The 15,043-nt window shown below is 46.8% G+C and overlaps 1 protein-coding gene and 3 pseudogenes across 5 annotated transcripts in view; 3 read left to right on the top strand and 1 right to left on the bottom strand.

Annotated features, from left to right (window-relative positions):
• LOC308236154 (cell adhesion molecule CEACAM21-like) overlaps nucleotides 1-15,043 on the bottom strand; it is a 50,445-nt gene that overhangs the window by 14,521 nt on the left and 20,881 nt on the right. The gene's annotated exons all lie outside the window — the stretch shown is intronic.
• Nucleotides 3,916-4,221, top strand: LOC308235789 (U6 snRNA-associated Sm-like protein LSm3; annotated as a pseudogene). Its single transcript has one exon. The product of its transcript is annotated as a U6 snRNA-associated Sm-like protein LSm3 (transcript).
• LOC308235850 (poly(rC)-binding protein 2-like) lies at nucleotides 6,986-8,283 on the top strand (annotated as a pseudogene). Its single transcript has one exon. The product of its transcript is annotated as a poly(rC)-binding protein 2-like (transcript).
• LOC308235533 (aconitate hydratase, mitochondrial-like) lies at nucleotides 12,187-14,750 on the top strand (annotated as a pseudogene). Its single transcript has 2 exons — nucleotides 12,187-13,086; nucleotides 13,330-14,750. The product of its transcript is annotated as an aconitate hydratase, mitochondrial-like (transcript).

Consider the following 15,043-nt stretch of genomic DNA (forward strand, 5'->3'; position numbering starts at 1 on the left):
TGTGGTATCCTACTATAGTTTTGTACCCAGTTAGGGCAAACTGGTTGGAGGGTACACGGATGTCTCTGAATTATTTCTTACAACTGGGTGTGAATATGCAATTATCTCAAAGTAAAATGTTTAATTTTTTGAAAAATTGAGGGGTCTGGAAGAAACTAATCAAAGAACATATATGCATATATTCATAGCCCATGGGCACAGACATAATGTGATGAAGGCCTGGGGTGGGATGGGGACTGGATGGAGAAAGGGGAGAATAGGGAACAGCTGTAATACTGTCAATTTTTTAAGCACTGGTATATGATTTTTACTTTCCACAAGAAGATTTGAAATAGCTCTTATTTTGTGTTCAAGGCTAGACAATACAACCTTTTCAGTGATAGCTAACAATTTCCCACTTATTAACTTGTAATCATCTCAATAATCCTATGAGGTTAGCAATACCTTTACCCCCATTTTGCAAATAGGGAAACTGAGGCACAGAGAAGGTCAATGACTGGTCATTTTCACATAACAGTTAGGGCAGCAATGAACCCCCTCAGAACATCTGAGAGCTGTAAAGTCACAGGAAGGGAACCAGACACCTGTTTTTTTTAAAATCAGCCACCCTAACCACCAAGAGGGCTGGATGGCACACTCAGGACTGTCCTCATTTTGTATTCAAGTGTACCGTTGGCAAATGATCCATGATTTCTATTTTCTTTTTTTTAATGTGGTAAAAACACATAACAGCCCTAGCTGGTTTCGCTCAGTGGATAGAGTGTGGGCCCACGAATTGAAGGGTCCTGGGTTCCGTTTTGGTCAAGGGCATGTACCTTAGTTGCAGGCTCAATCCTGTCCCTGGTTGGGGTGCGTGTGGGAGGCAACCTATCGATCTGTCTTTCTCACATCTATGTTTCTCTCTCTCTGACTCTCCCCCTCCCTTCCATGGTCTCTGAAAATTAATGGGAAAATATCCTCAGGTGAAGATTAACAACAACAACAAAAAATAACATAAATTTACTACCTTAACCATTTTAAGGTACAGCTCAATTGTATTAAATACATTCACAATGTTGTACAATCATCATCATCATCACCATCCCCATCCCATAACTCTTGTAAAACTGAAACACTACCTATTAAGCAAAAGTGCTGGCAAAGGTCATTGTTCCTCTGCTGAGATCTCCCCTCTACCTAGAGCTTACTGGCAGGCACCATATCCAAGTCTCCATCAACCTGGCCTACTCTGTTCACCCTGCCCTGGTGATTCCGAGATCCCACCCCACTCAATTTGTAACCCAAGCTGTTTGAAGTGGCTTTTCCATATGAATGGCCTGTCCTGGCTCAGGCTTCAGACTTTACAAAAATTTCTCAAACAAGTAGTAGCTGGACTCACAGATAGCACCATACCTCTCAATAAGTGGTCCCAGGCCCAGCACTAGTAGCAACTTGCCAAGGTTCATAGCTTGGCCTCTCCTAGGCACCTCCAAGCCCAATATGAGTAGCAACCATCTGCAGATCGCTCTGTAGCTAGTGCCAGGTGGCCCCAAGCCAGGCACAGGCAGTGGGTGACTTTTCACCTCCTGGGAGGCCCCAGAGCCAGTACACCCAGTACACAGCTTTAGACCATGCCAAATTACAGCTCTACCACATTCATGAATAATACACTCAAGGAGTGGACTCAGTAAGCACCAAAGCCCTACTGAAGCAAGTCCTGCTCCATAGGGGTGTCTCCTGCACAGCAGCTCTTTCACTGTAGTCACAGCTGGTCCCCAAAGCCAATTGGCCTGGGGGTCAATTCTTCCCAGTGACACCAGCAGCAATCAAGACTCTACTACAACAGGACAGTGTATATGTGTATATAGCCCACACAGGAGCTCACCTAGAATGCCCAGCTCAGGTGACTGGGAAGGCTGAGTTACTGGGCCCTACAAGACACCTACTATACAAGGCCACTCTACCAATTCCATGAGACATATCCGCTCTACCTAATACATAGAAACAGCCCTGGCTGGTTTGGCTCAGTGGGTAGAGTGTTGGCCTGTGGATTGAAGGGTCCCAGGTTTAATTCCAGTCAAGGGCACATCCCGGGTTGCAGGCTTGATATGCAGTGGGAGGCGTGCAGGAGGCAGTCAATCAATGATTCTCTCTCATCATTTATCTCTCTCTCTCTCTCTCTCTCTCTCTCTCTCTCTCTCTCTCTCTCTCTCCCCCTCTCTCTCTCTCTCTCTCTTCCTCTCTGAAATCAATAAAAATATTTTTTAAAAAAAAAACAAACACAGAGAAACAGCCAAAATGCAGAGACAAAGAAATATGTCACAAATGAAAGAACAGAAGAAATCGCAAGAAAAAGAACTAAATGAAATGGAAGCAAGCAAACTACTAAATACAGAGTTCAAAACAGTGGTTATGAGGATGCGCAGGGAACTTAGTGAGAATTTCAAGGAAATTGGTGAGAACATCAACAACATAAAAAGGGGCCCACCCGTCTGGAGACCCAGTCCTGCCTCCCTGGTCAGCTGTGGGACCAGGCTCTCAGGCTCCATGTCTTGATTACCATCATCCGCCAGGAGGTGGCAACAGCTGAACAAAGGAAAGATGCAGGGACAGTTGTTATCACCCTGTGAGTCTGCAGGTGGACATGTGGGGCAGGAACCCAGGAAATGACGGAACTTCCTGCTAATTTAGATGTCAGGAGTATATGTTTTGGGAACTTAATAGAAAATGCATGGACATTTTCTTATTTGGGAGGATGGGTTTTTGAGTTTGGAATTACAGGTTTCCCTTGGTTGTCATGGTCATTGTCAGCCCTACCCACTTGGGACACCGACTGCAAATTCAGCACCCTGGTTCAGGATTGGTCTTGGGATGAGGCAGGGACAGCCAGTCCCAGGGCCCCTCTGTATTCATACAGCTGCAGAGAGATGTGTTCTCTGCTGGGAATAGTGCTCCTTCCTGGACAGCAGTACCCAGCCCTCTGGTACCCGCCCCACTTCCTACCCCTTCCTCAGCCCCATCTCAACCCTCAGAGCAGATTCTGAGCTGACTGCCCCAGGGACATTGTGTGGGCCATTCACTCTCTTTGCTCTGCTCCTGTTTGGCTGCCTGGTGCTGTCCATGACCACGAAGGTTCCCTGAGGGGTGTGTGTGTGTGTGTGTGTGTGTGTGTGTGTGTGTGATGGGCCTCTGCACACATGTGAATCTCAAGGTAAGGGTATTTGAGAGCCATTTAACAACTATTTATTTTAAATGCAAGAATTCATGGTTAGGTCTTCCACATCTAATTAGCAAAGGTTCATCTTGTAGATGAATTACTCTTCTCAATGTCCTGCCTTCCCATGATAGAATGACACACCCACCCCTTTGCCTGCCCCTTGCAGCTCTTCCCACTACAGGGTAGCATATCCCCACCTCAGCCCTGTTTGTCGCAGGCTTGGCCATAAGTACATGGAGTCCAGGGATCTCCATATCAAAAAGCATCTCAGGACATTCTCAAGAACACAGCAAATTTGAGAAACATTTCCCTAAATGGTATAATTTACAGGTACCACTAGTAGGACAGATGTTGCCATGTTATGGATTACAGGAGTTTTGCAAGTATGTCCTCCTCATCCTAATCCATAAAACAAAACCACAATATCCAAGCAAATATGTAACCAACTGTGTAGAGGTACCTGAACACTCAGGAGATAAGAATACTACTGGCAGCTCGGAACCCCCCCTGTTTCAAGGGCTCAGCAACCACATGTAGGGAGTGACTCCTCCCCTGGACAGGGCTGACCTGAGTGTTACCTGCCAGGACTCTCAGCCTAAGGTTCCCACCAGGTCATGCTTCTTGGGATGGTTCTCACTCCAACATGCAAAGCTGTTCTTCTGGGACCAGTTGGGATGTAAAGTCGGCTGGAAGGAGTAGATTCCAGCAGGGTTTGAAACATGGCAGACAACGTGGACCAGCAACAAACTACCAACACTGTAGAAGAGCCCCTGGATCTTATCAGGCTCAGCCTGGATGAGTGAATTTGTGTGAAAATGAGAAATTGGGAGCTTTGAAGTAGATTCTTTGCTTATGATCAACATTTAAATATGATATTGGGAGATGTGGGAGAAACTGTGACTACTGTAGAAATTGATGAAGAGACATATGAAGAGATATATAAGTCAATAAAATGGAATATTCCAATGCTTTTTGTCCGGGGAGATGGTGTTGTGCTAGTTGCCCCTCCATTGAGAGTTGGTTGAAACAAAGAATATATCCTGTGTGGAAATTAGGAGACTTTATATGATTGTGTCTTTAAATGTAGAAAAAATTCAAAGGAGAAACCTGTGTAAATTTTGATATTTAGAAATAACCAAGGATTCTTCTGCTCCTGAAATGAGTTTATTTGCACATAACTCACAAATTCTTAAGCTAAAAGGCATTTTTATTTTTCTCCATCCCTTCCAATAAATGTGATCACCAAAACGCAGTTCTCTTTTTTTAGGAGTTGATTTGCTCCACTGTTTTTTTCCTGACGATTTCTCTTTTTTTATTTATTTAAATTAAATTTGATGTTTTCTTTTTTTTTAATGCAAAATAAAAGAGTAGATTCCCTAAGAATGAGGGAAGCCATAAGGGCCTGGGAAAGCATGCAGGAGACAACTTACCCCAAATGTAGTACTGGCCACACACGATCTTTGAAATCTCTCAAAGGCAGGTAAGCTAAGGCTTCAGAAGCAACCCAGTGATATGGCCCCATTACAATTTTACAAAAACAATCCTTGCCCAAGTGTGAAAAAGAATGTCTCTTTCTCCCTTTGTTAAGGTTTTACACATCCTAGTCCCTGAATTTTAGACCCACAGTTATGAGCTTGGGACTTTGTGACCTTTATGGGCCCTTCAAGCCTCCCATAGCCCTGACACCTGAGGAGATAGAGACCCCACCACAAGGGGCTGTGTGAGGATGTGGAATCTGTCCTTAGCTGCTCAGAGCAGGTGCCTATAGTTCTCCAGCCTCATGTCTCTGTATAGGCCTCTATGAGAGGGTCTAGGAGCCACATCTAGGGTCATGTCCTTGAAGACCACTGGTCCCTAAAATTTCAGTCACATGCCTCACCCATCCAGCATCAACACCATGTCACAGGATGCAGTGCACACAGCACTGAGACTAGAGGAGGGACCGGAAACAGAGTTTGGACTTACAGCCTCTTCCTCTCCTTCGCTCCACATTGCCCACTCCCACCACTCTTTTTTTTTTTAAACCATCACCTCCCCTACTGTCGGGAGAGGCAGTGAGATTGTTGGAGAGTCGCTTGGACCACACCCACATGCCCAAGCGCAATTGGTAGCCAGACTTCCAATTCCATGAGCTGACACAAGCCCTTTTGCCGCTTAACTCAGCTTGTGCTGGATTTGCTATTTGTAAACAAATGTAGGTGCTAACTGACCCAGAAATTCATCCTTAGGACAGAACCCTAAAATGTGCAAAGGCTTGAGTTTGGGGTTAGCAGCCACACCTCCACCACAGGCTGGGGAACGGAATGCCTTGTTGTGCAGCAGCAAATGCTCAATTGCTGTTTGCTGTATCTAGGACTCAAGCGGCACTGATTCAATGACCATTCAGATGCGGCTGCAGTGAACTCCGTGGATGTTTGACGCGGTGTGCTTGTTCATGTCTGTGAGGGAGTGTCTAGAAGTGTGTTTGCTCCCTCTTAGGATGTGCACATGTGTAACTGAGTGCTATTGAACTGCCCCGAACACCGTCTATCAGTTTGGCCTTAACAGTGCTTAGCACTGCCTGCGCCCAACTCCCCACCAAGCCTGGGTACTACCACCTTTCTCAAAATTTTCCAAAACTTAGACCTCCACAAACCCTACCATGCAATTAATTTCTGTGTAACTCAGGGCCCCTTCTATAAACTTTCCTGTAGCACTCATCAAACATTTTATCATTATTTGTTCACATGAGTTAAAAAATCATTCTCTCACTTGTGAAAGACAGTAAGGCACACTCTATCCAGAGTGACTACTGCACTGGGAATTGCAGCAGGAGACAGAGATTGGGCTCAATACCAAATCAACAAAGAAAAGTGGGGATTTACAGCCAAGGAGCAGGATGGGCCATCAGTGGATGGAAAATACGGGAAGGGTGGAGTAATTCTTGCTAAATGGACCTAACAGCATTCTTACTAGAGGCAGGCCAGTGTGACCAGGTATTACCTGGAATGGTGAGGTCAGTTTTGGAGGCTGATTAGATATCAAGTGCAGGTGATTCTGGCTAAACTCACTTAGGGGATTCTTGCAAATCTGGACTCTGCTAGAATGGAGATGGAAACTCAAGGTCAGACCTAGTCTAGCAGAGGGCTCAGAGGATCCTGAATAAGTCTGGTCAAAGAGAGGATCTTTGTTCTGTGTTTCCCTCCATTCTGTACCATTCACCTCCAAACCATGGTTTTGAGAGAGAGAGAAAGGCATGAATTGATATATTAATATAAATTTATAAAAGACATATCAGAGTGATAAAAGAGATATTTTATAATTTATCAGAAAGCTATGACAATATTGTTTAAATTTTAGGTTAAATGAATAGTTATCTACATAAATGTCCATCACTAAAACTGACTCAAGAAAAAAATGGATAATATGAATATAGCATTAACTATTAAAGTGAGAGCTAGTACTGTCCCTCTGCCAACACAATGCCAGGCCCTGGGATCTTCATAGGTGAGTTCTAACAGACCTTCAAGTTAAAGATCATCCTCAACAAACTCTCTCAGAGAATTCAAAAGTTTAAAAAACAACATTGTGAAACACCAATCAGAAAGAATATATTGCCCAGACTAGCAGAGGCACAGCCGGAGCAGCCCCAGCCTGCGCCCTCCCTCCGCCACCCTCCACCTGCCCCGGGTCTCTTTCCCCATTCCTCCTCCTCCTCCCTTCCTCCTCCTCCCGCCCCGTGGGGCCCTCCTCGCCTTCCCGCCCGCCCCTATTGTTCCGCCCCTGGCCTCCCGCCCTTCCCCTTCCCGCCCGCTCCCCTTTTCCCCTCAGTCGCCTGGCGCCTGCAGTTCTTGGCTTTCACCCTCCCTCCTCCCCACCAGTGACCAAAGACTTTACCACTCAAAGTCCAGCTCCCCAGAATACTGCTCGACATGGACACCGGTGTGATTGAAGGTGGATTAAGCATCACTCTCACCATCCGGCTACTTATGCATGGAAAGGAAGTTGGCAGTATCAGCAGAAAGAAAGCAGAATCAGTTAAGAAGATGTGCGAGGAGAGTGGTGCACGTATCAACATCTCAGAAGGGAATTGTCCTGAGAGAATTATCACTTTGGCTGGACCCACTAATGCCATCTTCAAAGCCTTTGCTATGATCATTGACAAACTGGAAGAGGATATCAGCAGCTCTATGACCAGCAGCACAGCTGCCAGTAGACCCCCAGTCACCCTGCGGCTGGTGGTCCCTGCTAGTCAATGTGGCTCTCTCACTGGGAAAGGTGGTTGCAAGATCAAGGAAATGAGAGAGAACAGGGGCTCAAGTCCAGGTGGCAGGGGATATGCTCCCCAACTCAACTGAGCGCGCAATCCATCATTGAGTGTGTGAAACAGATCTGCGTGGTCATGTTGGAGACTCTCTCCCAGGCCCCCACGAAGGGCGTGACCATCCCGTACCCCCCAAGCCGTCCAGTTCACAAGTCATCTTTGCAGGTGGTCAGGCCTATACCATTCAAGGACAGTATGCCATTCCACAGCCAGATTTGACCAAGCTGCACCAGTTAGCAATGCATTTTCCCATGACACATGGCAACACCGGATTCAGTGCAGGTTTGGATGCATCTGCTCAGACTACTTCTCATGAACTCACCATTCCAAATGATTTGATTGGCTACATAATCGGGCATCAAGGTGCCAAAATCAATGAGATCCATCCTATGTCTGGGGCGCAGATCAAAATTGCGAACCCAGTGGAAGGATCTACTGATAGGCAGGTTACCATCACTGGATCTGCTGCCAGCATCAGCCTGGCTCAATATCTAATCAATGTCAGGCTTCCTTCGGAGACGGGTGGCATGGGAAGCAGCTAGAACAATGCAAATTCATCCATAATCCCTTTCTGCTGTTCACCACCACCCATGATCCATCTGTGTAGTTTCTGAACAGTCAGCAATTCCAGGTTTTAAATAGTTTGTAAATTTTCAGTTTCTACACACTTTATCATCCACTCGTGATTTTTTAATTAAAGCGTTTTAATTCCTTTCTCTGTTCAGCTGTTAATGTTGAGATTCATATTTAGTTTTATAAGCTTCTCCCTGTTTTTTTGTTTTGTTTTTTTGGCTCATGAATTTTTTTTGTTTGTTTGTCATGGAAATGTAAGATTAGAATATTAATACATTTCAGTTTAGTTCTGTAATGTCAGGAATTTAAAAAAAAATAAAAGATGGACTGGAAAAAAAAGAAAGAATATATGCACACCTATGTTCATAGCAGTATTATTTACAATAGCTATGATCTGGAACAGCTCGAGTGCCCATCAACAGATGAATGGATTAAAAAATTGTGGTACATTTATACGTGGAGAGTATCATGCTAAGTGAAATAAGTCAGTCAGAGAAAGACAAGTATCACATGATCTCACTTATATGTGGAATCTAATGAACAAAATAAACTGACAAACAAAATAGATACAGAGACATAGAAACATGCAACAGACTGACATATTTCAGAGGGGGGATGGGAAGCAATTAAACAAAGAAATTATATGGGGAAGGCCTAAGGAGTGGGTGGGAGCAAGGTGGAGCAGATCAATGGGGGAAGGAGGAGGGGACATTTGTAATACTTTCAACAATAAAGTTTAAAAAGGAAAAAAGAAAGAACATTTTCCTGCCAGTGTGGCTCAGTGGTTGAGCATTTCTGGTCAAGGCACATGCCCGGTTAGGGCACATGCCCGGGTTGCAGGCTTGATCCCTAGAAGGGATCAAGAGGGAGCTAATTAATGATTCTCTCTCACCACTGATGTTTCTATCTCTCCCTCTCTCTTCCTGTCTGAAATCAATAAAAATATATAAATAAGTAAAAATAAATAAAAGTTTAAAAGTCTATTAACCCCCCCCCAAAAAAAAATGCATTACTAATATGCCAAGTGCTCAACTGGCAGGGACAGGTTGAGACAGCCATAGTTTGGGCTCATCATCTACACTAATAAAAGAGAAATATGCAAATTGACCATACCTCCCCTACACCCACAAGCCACGCACACAAGCCAATCAGGAGCAAGTATGCAAATTAACACAAACAAGATGGCTGCAGCCACAGAGCAAGCAGGAGGCTTGGGTTTCCCCGGCCATGGAGGAAGCCAAGCTTCCTGGCCAGCCCTGGCCTCCGCTCAAGGTTACAAAGTTTCAATTATAGAAGATAAATAAATCCCAGATACCAGAGCTTCCACTTGGGTCACAGGGGCCATGGCCGGACTGCAAACCACCACAGGCCCCTCACCCAGGTCACCCCACACCCCAAGGGAACCCCCACCCTGATCCAGGACACCCTTCAGGGCAAACCAGCCAGCCCCCACCTGTGCACCAAGCCTCTATCCTATCTAATAAAAGAGTAATATTCAAATTGACTGTCACTCCAACACACAAGATGGCTGCCCCTGTGTGGTCAAAGATGGCTGCCCCCATGTGGATGCAAGATGGCCACCACAAGATGGCCAGCAGGAGAGGGCAGTTGGGAAGGACCAGGCCTGCAAGGGAGGGCAGTTGTGGGCGATCAGGCCAGTAGGAGAAGGCAGTTAGGAGGGACCAGGCCTGCAAAGGAGGGCAGTTGGGGCGACCAAGCCTGCAGGGCAGGGCAGTTAGGGATGACCAGGCCTGCAGGGAAGGGCAATTGGGGGGACCCAGGCCTCCAGGGAGAGCAGTTGGGGGTACCAGGCCCACAGGGGAGGGCAGTTGGGGGGGACCAGGCCTGCAGGGGAGGGCAGTTAGGGGTGACTAGGCCTGCAGGGGAGGACTGTTAGGGGCAATCAGGTTGACAGGGGAGCAGTTAGGCATCAATCACGCTGGCAGGGGAGTGGTTAGGGGGTGATCAGGCTAGCAGGCAGAAGCGGTTAGGGGCAATCAGGAAGGCAGGCAGTCAAGCAGTTGGGAGCCAGCAGTAGAATCGGACCTAAAAGGGCAGACGGTCATCCCTCAAGGGGTCCCAGATTGGAGAGGGTGCAGGCTGGGCTGAGGGACACACCCCCCATGCACGAATTTCATGCACCAGGCCTCTAGTTGATTGTAATAAAAGCAGTGCACCCAGGTCAAAAAGGGAAATAAGCTCAAGGGTAAGCAGTCCTTCCTCTATGTAAGGGGGGCAGGGTGACGCATTACTCATTGCTGGGGCTATAAATGCAGGACCTCTAGGCCTGCAGTCATTACCCTGAGAAGACCCCAGCCTGGCACTGTCCAGGCTGACCCCAGGATTAAATCACGTTTCTTATAAAAGACAATGTCATGGAATTGGTGGTGGAGGGCATGACTGGGAAAGATAAGCATGTATCTCCCAGAACAGATCATGAAATCTCTGGAGAACCACTGGCTGTCCATGTGGTGTTTCAAACGATGTGCAAGTTTCTGTTGAAGACGACCCTTATTTTCATCCTGGGTGGTCCTGCTCCAGTTGTACACAATGTGATTGTGGAGAAATCTTTCATAAATATCCTGGATGGTTTCCAAAAGAAAAAGTTTCCTAAACCGGCCGTTGTGGTTGTGGTTTAATTACCCCCATAGTATACGCGCTTTGACAACAAAGGAAAGGCAACAAAAGTAAAAATAAACAAGTGAAGCTACAGCAAATGAAAAGGCTCTTGCACAGCAAAGGAAACTGTAACATATATATACACATGGAGCCATTTTTAATGGAGCCAGAGCTGCCATCCCAGGTAAACGGCCTTGTACATCTTACGCTCAAACATTTTGGGGGATGCTAAAACAGGGTAAAGTAACCTTTGAACTGGGTCTAAAGCAATGTTGTGACCAAAAAACTGTTTATGAAGATGGCAAGAAAGCAAATATTATGATTCCTGGACAGGTAACTGCCAGACTGACAATTAAAAACATTCTTAGAATGAGCATCGCTATGTTTGCTTATTGGCACCAATAGAAATGCCTTCCCTCTGTTGATATTAGTGTTCCCTTCCCTTTCTTATAAATAAACACTCTTTGTGCTTCTGTCTGAATCAGTGCTTTTTAAACAGCTATTCTCATGTTTAATTTCAAATAAATGCTTGTTGCCTCTCACTTTGGCCTTTTATTTTTAGTTTGACATACTAGTATCTGGCTCAGGAATCAGGATCTAAAGTGGCCTCACTGTCCTGGGCCAGCATGCCCTGGAATGGGGTATGGTACCTGTGGAGCCTCTTCTGTGCTCACCGCTTCCATGGACTGCTGTCGCTCTGACTGTGCATCCCTCCTAGGGCAGGGTCTCCCTGCTTTCCTGGTTGAGGTCAAATGTCTTTATTTGAAGCTGGGAGGAGTTTCCCTCGGGGGGATGATGGTCCAGGTGGTGGCATGGGGTGGGATCTGCAGGAGCTTGTACCACAGGAAAAAGAACCTTTTCTGTCTCGGGAGGGATTGGTCACAGCTCTCGCACTTTTACCAAGTGCCCTGTAGCAGCTCGCAAGGATTTTCCTGATGGGTGAGTATTTGGTTGTGTTGTTTTGTTTCCATTTCTTGTCTGTGTCTGTTATGTTGTTTGTCCTAAGAAAGAGATTTCATAAGAAGAGGAATCCAAACCTCTCCTGACAATGGAATACATTTGTTGGTTGATAAGCAGAAGCTTCTAAAAGACAAAGTATTTTCTCTAAAAGAACCTTTAGCCATCTGAGCAGGTGCTTAAAAATGTCTTGCTGTTTGTCCTGCCTGAAAGCTGACAAGATATTTCAAAGAATTTAATAAGTTTAGGATCAGAAGTTTGGCAAAAGTAAAAGTCTAATAAGATTTTTAACAGCCTTCTCAGCAATTTGTAAGGTCTTCCTCCAGATAACAGGGATGTAAACACAGCCCATATTCCCTGAGGCTAAACAACCAAAGGGAAAGTGGGGAAAAGGGCTTTTATTTAAAAAAAAAAAATGACTAATAGCTTCTCTTACCTAAGGAGCACCACCTCCTCCATCTCCTTCAAATATGTTTACCAAGGGCAAATAGGAATTTTGAAAGTCTTCTTTAAAAATTAATAAAAGGACACAACCTCATCACTGTCATTACACAAAATGGCGCCTTACAGCCTCCTGGTACCCGGCTGTAGAAAGCCCTGGGTGTGTGGCAGTACCATGTGGCCTCAATCGTGTGCCAACAGCCAAGGTGACCATGAGCCACTTTGAGCCCAGTGATTACATCCACTATGACCTGCTAGAGAAGAATATCAACATTGTTTGCAAATGACTGAACTGGTCTTGGACCCTCCCTGAGAAGCTTGTGTATGGACCCTTGGATGACCCAGCCAATCAGGAGACCAAGGGGGACAAGACCAGACCACGTGGCCACGCAGGATGCCACGGCCCAGATGGTCATGCTGCAGTTCATCAGCTGCCCAAGGTGGCCATGCCATCCATCATCCACTGCGACCATCTGATCAAGGCCCAGGCCCAGGAGAAAGACCTTTGTTGGGCAAAGGACATAAACCAAGAAGTACATAATTTTCTGGCAACTGCAGGTGCCAAGTATGGCATGGGCTTCTGGCAGCCTGGCTCTAGAATCATTCACCAGATCATTCTGGAAAACTATACATACTCTGGGGCTCTTCTGATTGGCACTGATTCCTATACTCCAAATGGGGTGGCCTGGGGGCCATCTGCATTGGATTCGGGGGTGCTGATGCAGTGGACATCATGGCGGGGATTTCCTGGGAGCTGAAGTGTCCCAAGGTGATTGGCGTGAAGCTGATGGGCTCACTCTTTGATTTGACCTCCCTCAAAGATGTGATCTTAAAGGTGGTGGATATTCTCACAGTGAAAGGTGGCACAAGCACTATTGTGGAATACCATGAGCCTGACATAGACTCCATCTCCTGCACTGGTATGGTGACAATATGCAACATGGGCACAGAAATCAAGGCCACAACTTCAGTGTTTCCTTACAAACACAGAGTGAAGACACATGTGAACCCAGCTGGCATGGCTCAGTGGTTGAGCATCGACCTATGAACCAGGAGGTCACGGTTGGCTTCCTGGTTAGGGCACATGCCTGGGTTGTGGGCTCAATCCCCAGTGTGGGGTGTGCATGAGGCAGCTGATCAATGATTCTCTTTTATCATTGATGTTTCTATCTCTTTCTCCCTCTCCCTTGCTCTCTGAAATCAATTAAAAATATATTTTTTTAAAAGAAAAAAACATAAGACATACCCAAGCAAGACAGGCCGGGCAGACATTGCCAACCTAGCTGATGAGTTCAAGAATCACTTGGTACCTGACCCTGGCTGCCATTACGACCAAGTGATTGAAATTAGCCTCAGTGAGCTGAAGCCGATCATCAATGGGCCCTTCACCCCTGACCTGGCTCACTCTGTAGCAGAAGTGTGTTCTGTGACAGAGAAGGAAGGAGGGCCTGTGGACAGCAGAGTGGATCTGATTGGCAGCTGCACCAACTCCAGGTATGTGGACATGGGGCATTCAGTAGCTGTGACCAAGCAGGCACTGGCTCACAGTCTCAAGTGCAAGTCCCAGTTCATCATCACACTGGGCTCTGAGCAGATCCAAGCCACCACTGAGCGGGACAGCTATGCACAAGACCTGAGGGATGTGGGCAGTGGCGTCTTGGCCAATGCCTGTGGCCCCTGCATTGGCCAATGGGATCGAAAGGACATCAAGAAGGGGGAGAAGAACACAATCGTCACCTCTACAACCTCTCCTACAAGGAACTTCACAGGTCCCAATGATGCGAACCCTGACACCCATGCCTTCATCATGTTTCTAGAGATTGTCACAGCCCTGGCCATTGCTGGCACCCTCAGGTTCAACCCAGAGACTAACTTCCTGACAGGCAAGGATGGCAAGAAGTTCAAGCTGGAGGCTCCAGATGTGGATGAGCTCCCCCACACAGATTTCGACCCTGGGCAGGACACTTACCAGCACCCTCCCAAGGGTGGCAGTGGGCAGCAGGTGGATGTGAGCCCCACCAGCCAGTGTCTGCAGCTCCTTGAGCTTTTTGACAAATGGGATGGCAAAGACCTGGAGGACCTTCAAATCCTTATCAAGGTCAAAGGGAAGTGTACCACTGACCACATCGCAGCTGCCAGCTCCTGGCTCAAGTTTCATAGGCACCAGGACAACATCTCCAACAACCTGCTCATTGGTGCCAGGAGCATGGAAAATGGAAAGACTAACTCTGTGCGCAATACCGTCATCCAATGGTCCTGTCCCTGACACTGCCTGCTACTACAAGAAACATGGCATCCGGTGAGTGGGGATTGGAGATGAGAACTATGGCAAGGGCTCAAGCTGGAGGCATGTGGCATTGGATTGTCACCACTTCGGAGGTCAGGCCATCATCACCAAGAGCTTTGCCAGGATTCACAAAATCAACCTGAGGAAGCAGGGCCTGCTGCCCCTCACCTTCACTGACCCAGCCAACTACAACAAGATTCACCCTGTGGACCAGCTGACCATCTAGGGCCTGAAGGACTTTGCTGAAATGCATCATCAAGCACCCCAACGGGACCCAGGAGACCATCCTCCTGAACCACGCCTTCAACGAGAACCAGATGGAGTGGTTCCACACTGGCAGTGCTCTCAACAGAATGAAGGCACTACAGCAGTAAGGTCCCGCTCTGCCTCAACCGCCACCCTGCTCCTCAGACAGCTCCGGTGTCACCGTGGAGTGCTACATGTCATCAGAACCAGATCTGATCCGACCAGCTATGGCTTCCTGCACTGAGATGGTGTGGCCAGGCCTCCTGCCCTCTCCTCCCTCAGCCCACGGAGTGACCCATGGTGGGAGGGTTGTTAATCTGCCTTCCCATTTTTAGTTTGGGTCAGATCTTGAGCACCTCCAGGCAGCTGTATTTATCACCTCCAAGCCTCCAATCTGAAGTTTTTCTCCTGTCTGATCATT

The sequence above is a fragment of the Plecotus auritus genome (assembly GCF_963455305.1).
Source record: "Plecotus auritus genome assembly, chromosome: 10".
NCBI classification, from domain to species: domain Eukaryota; kingdom Metazoa; phylum Chordata; class Mammalia; order Chiroptera; family Vespertilionidae; genus Plecotus; species Plecotus auritus.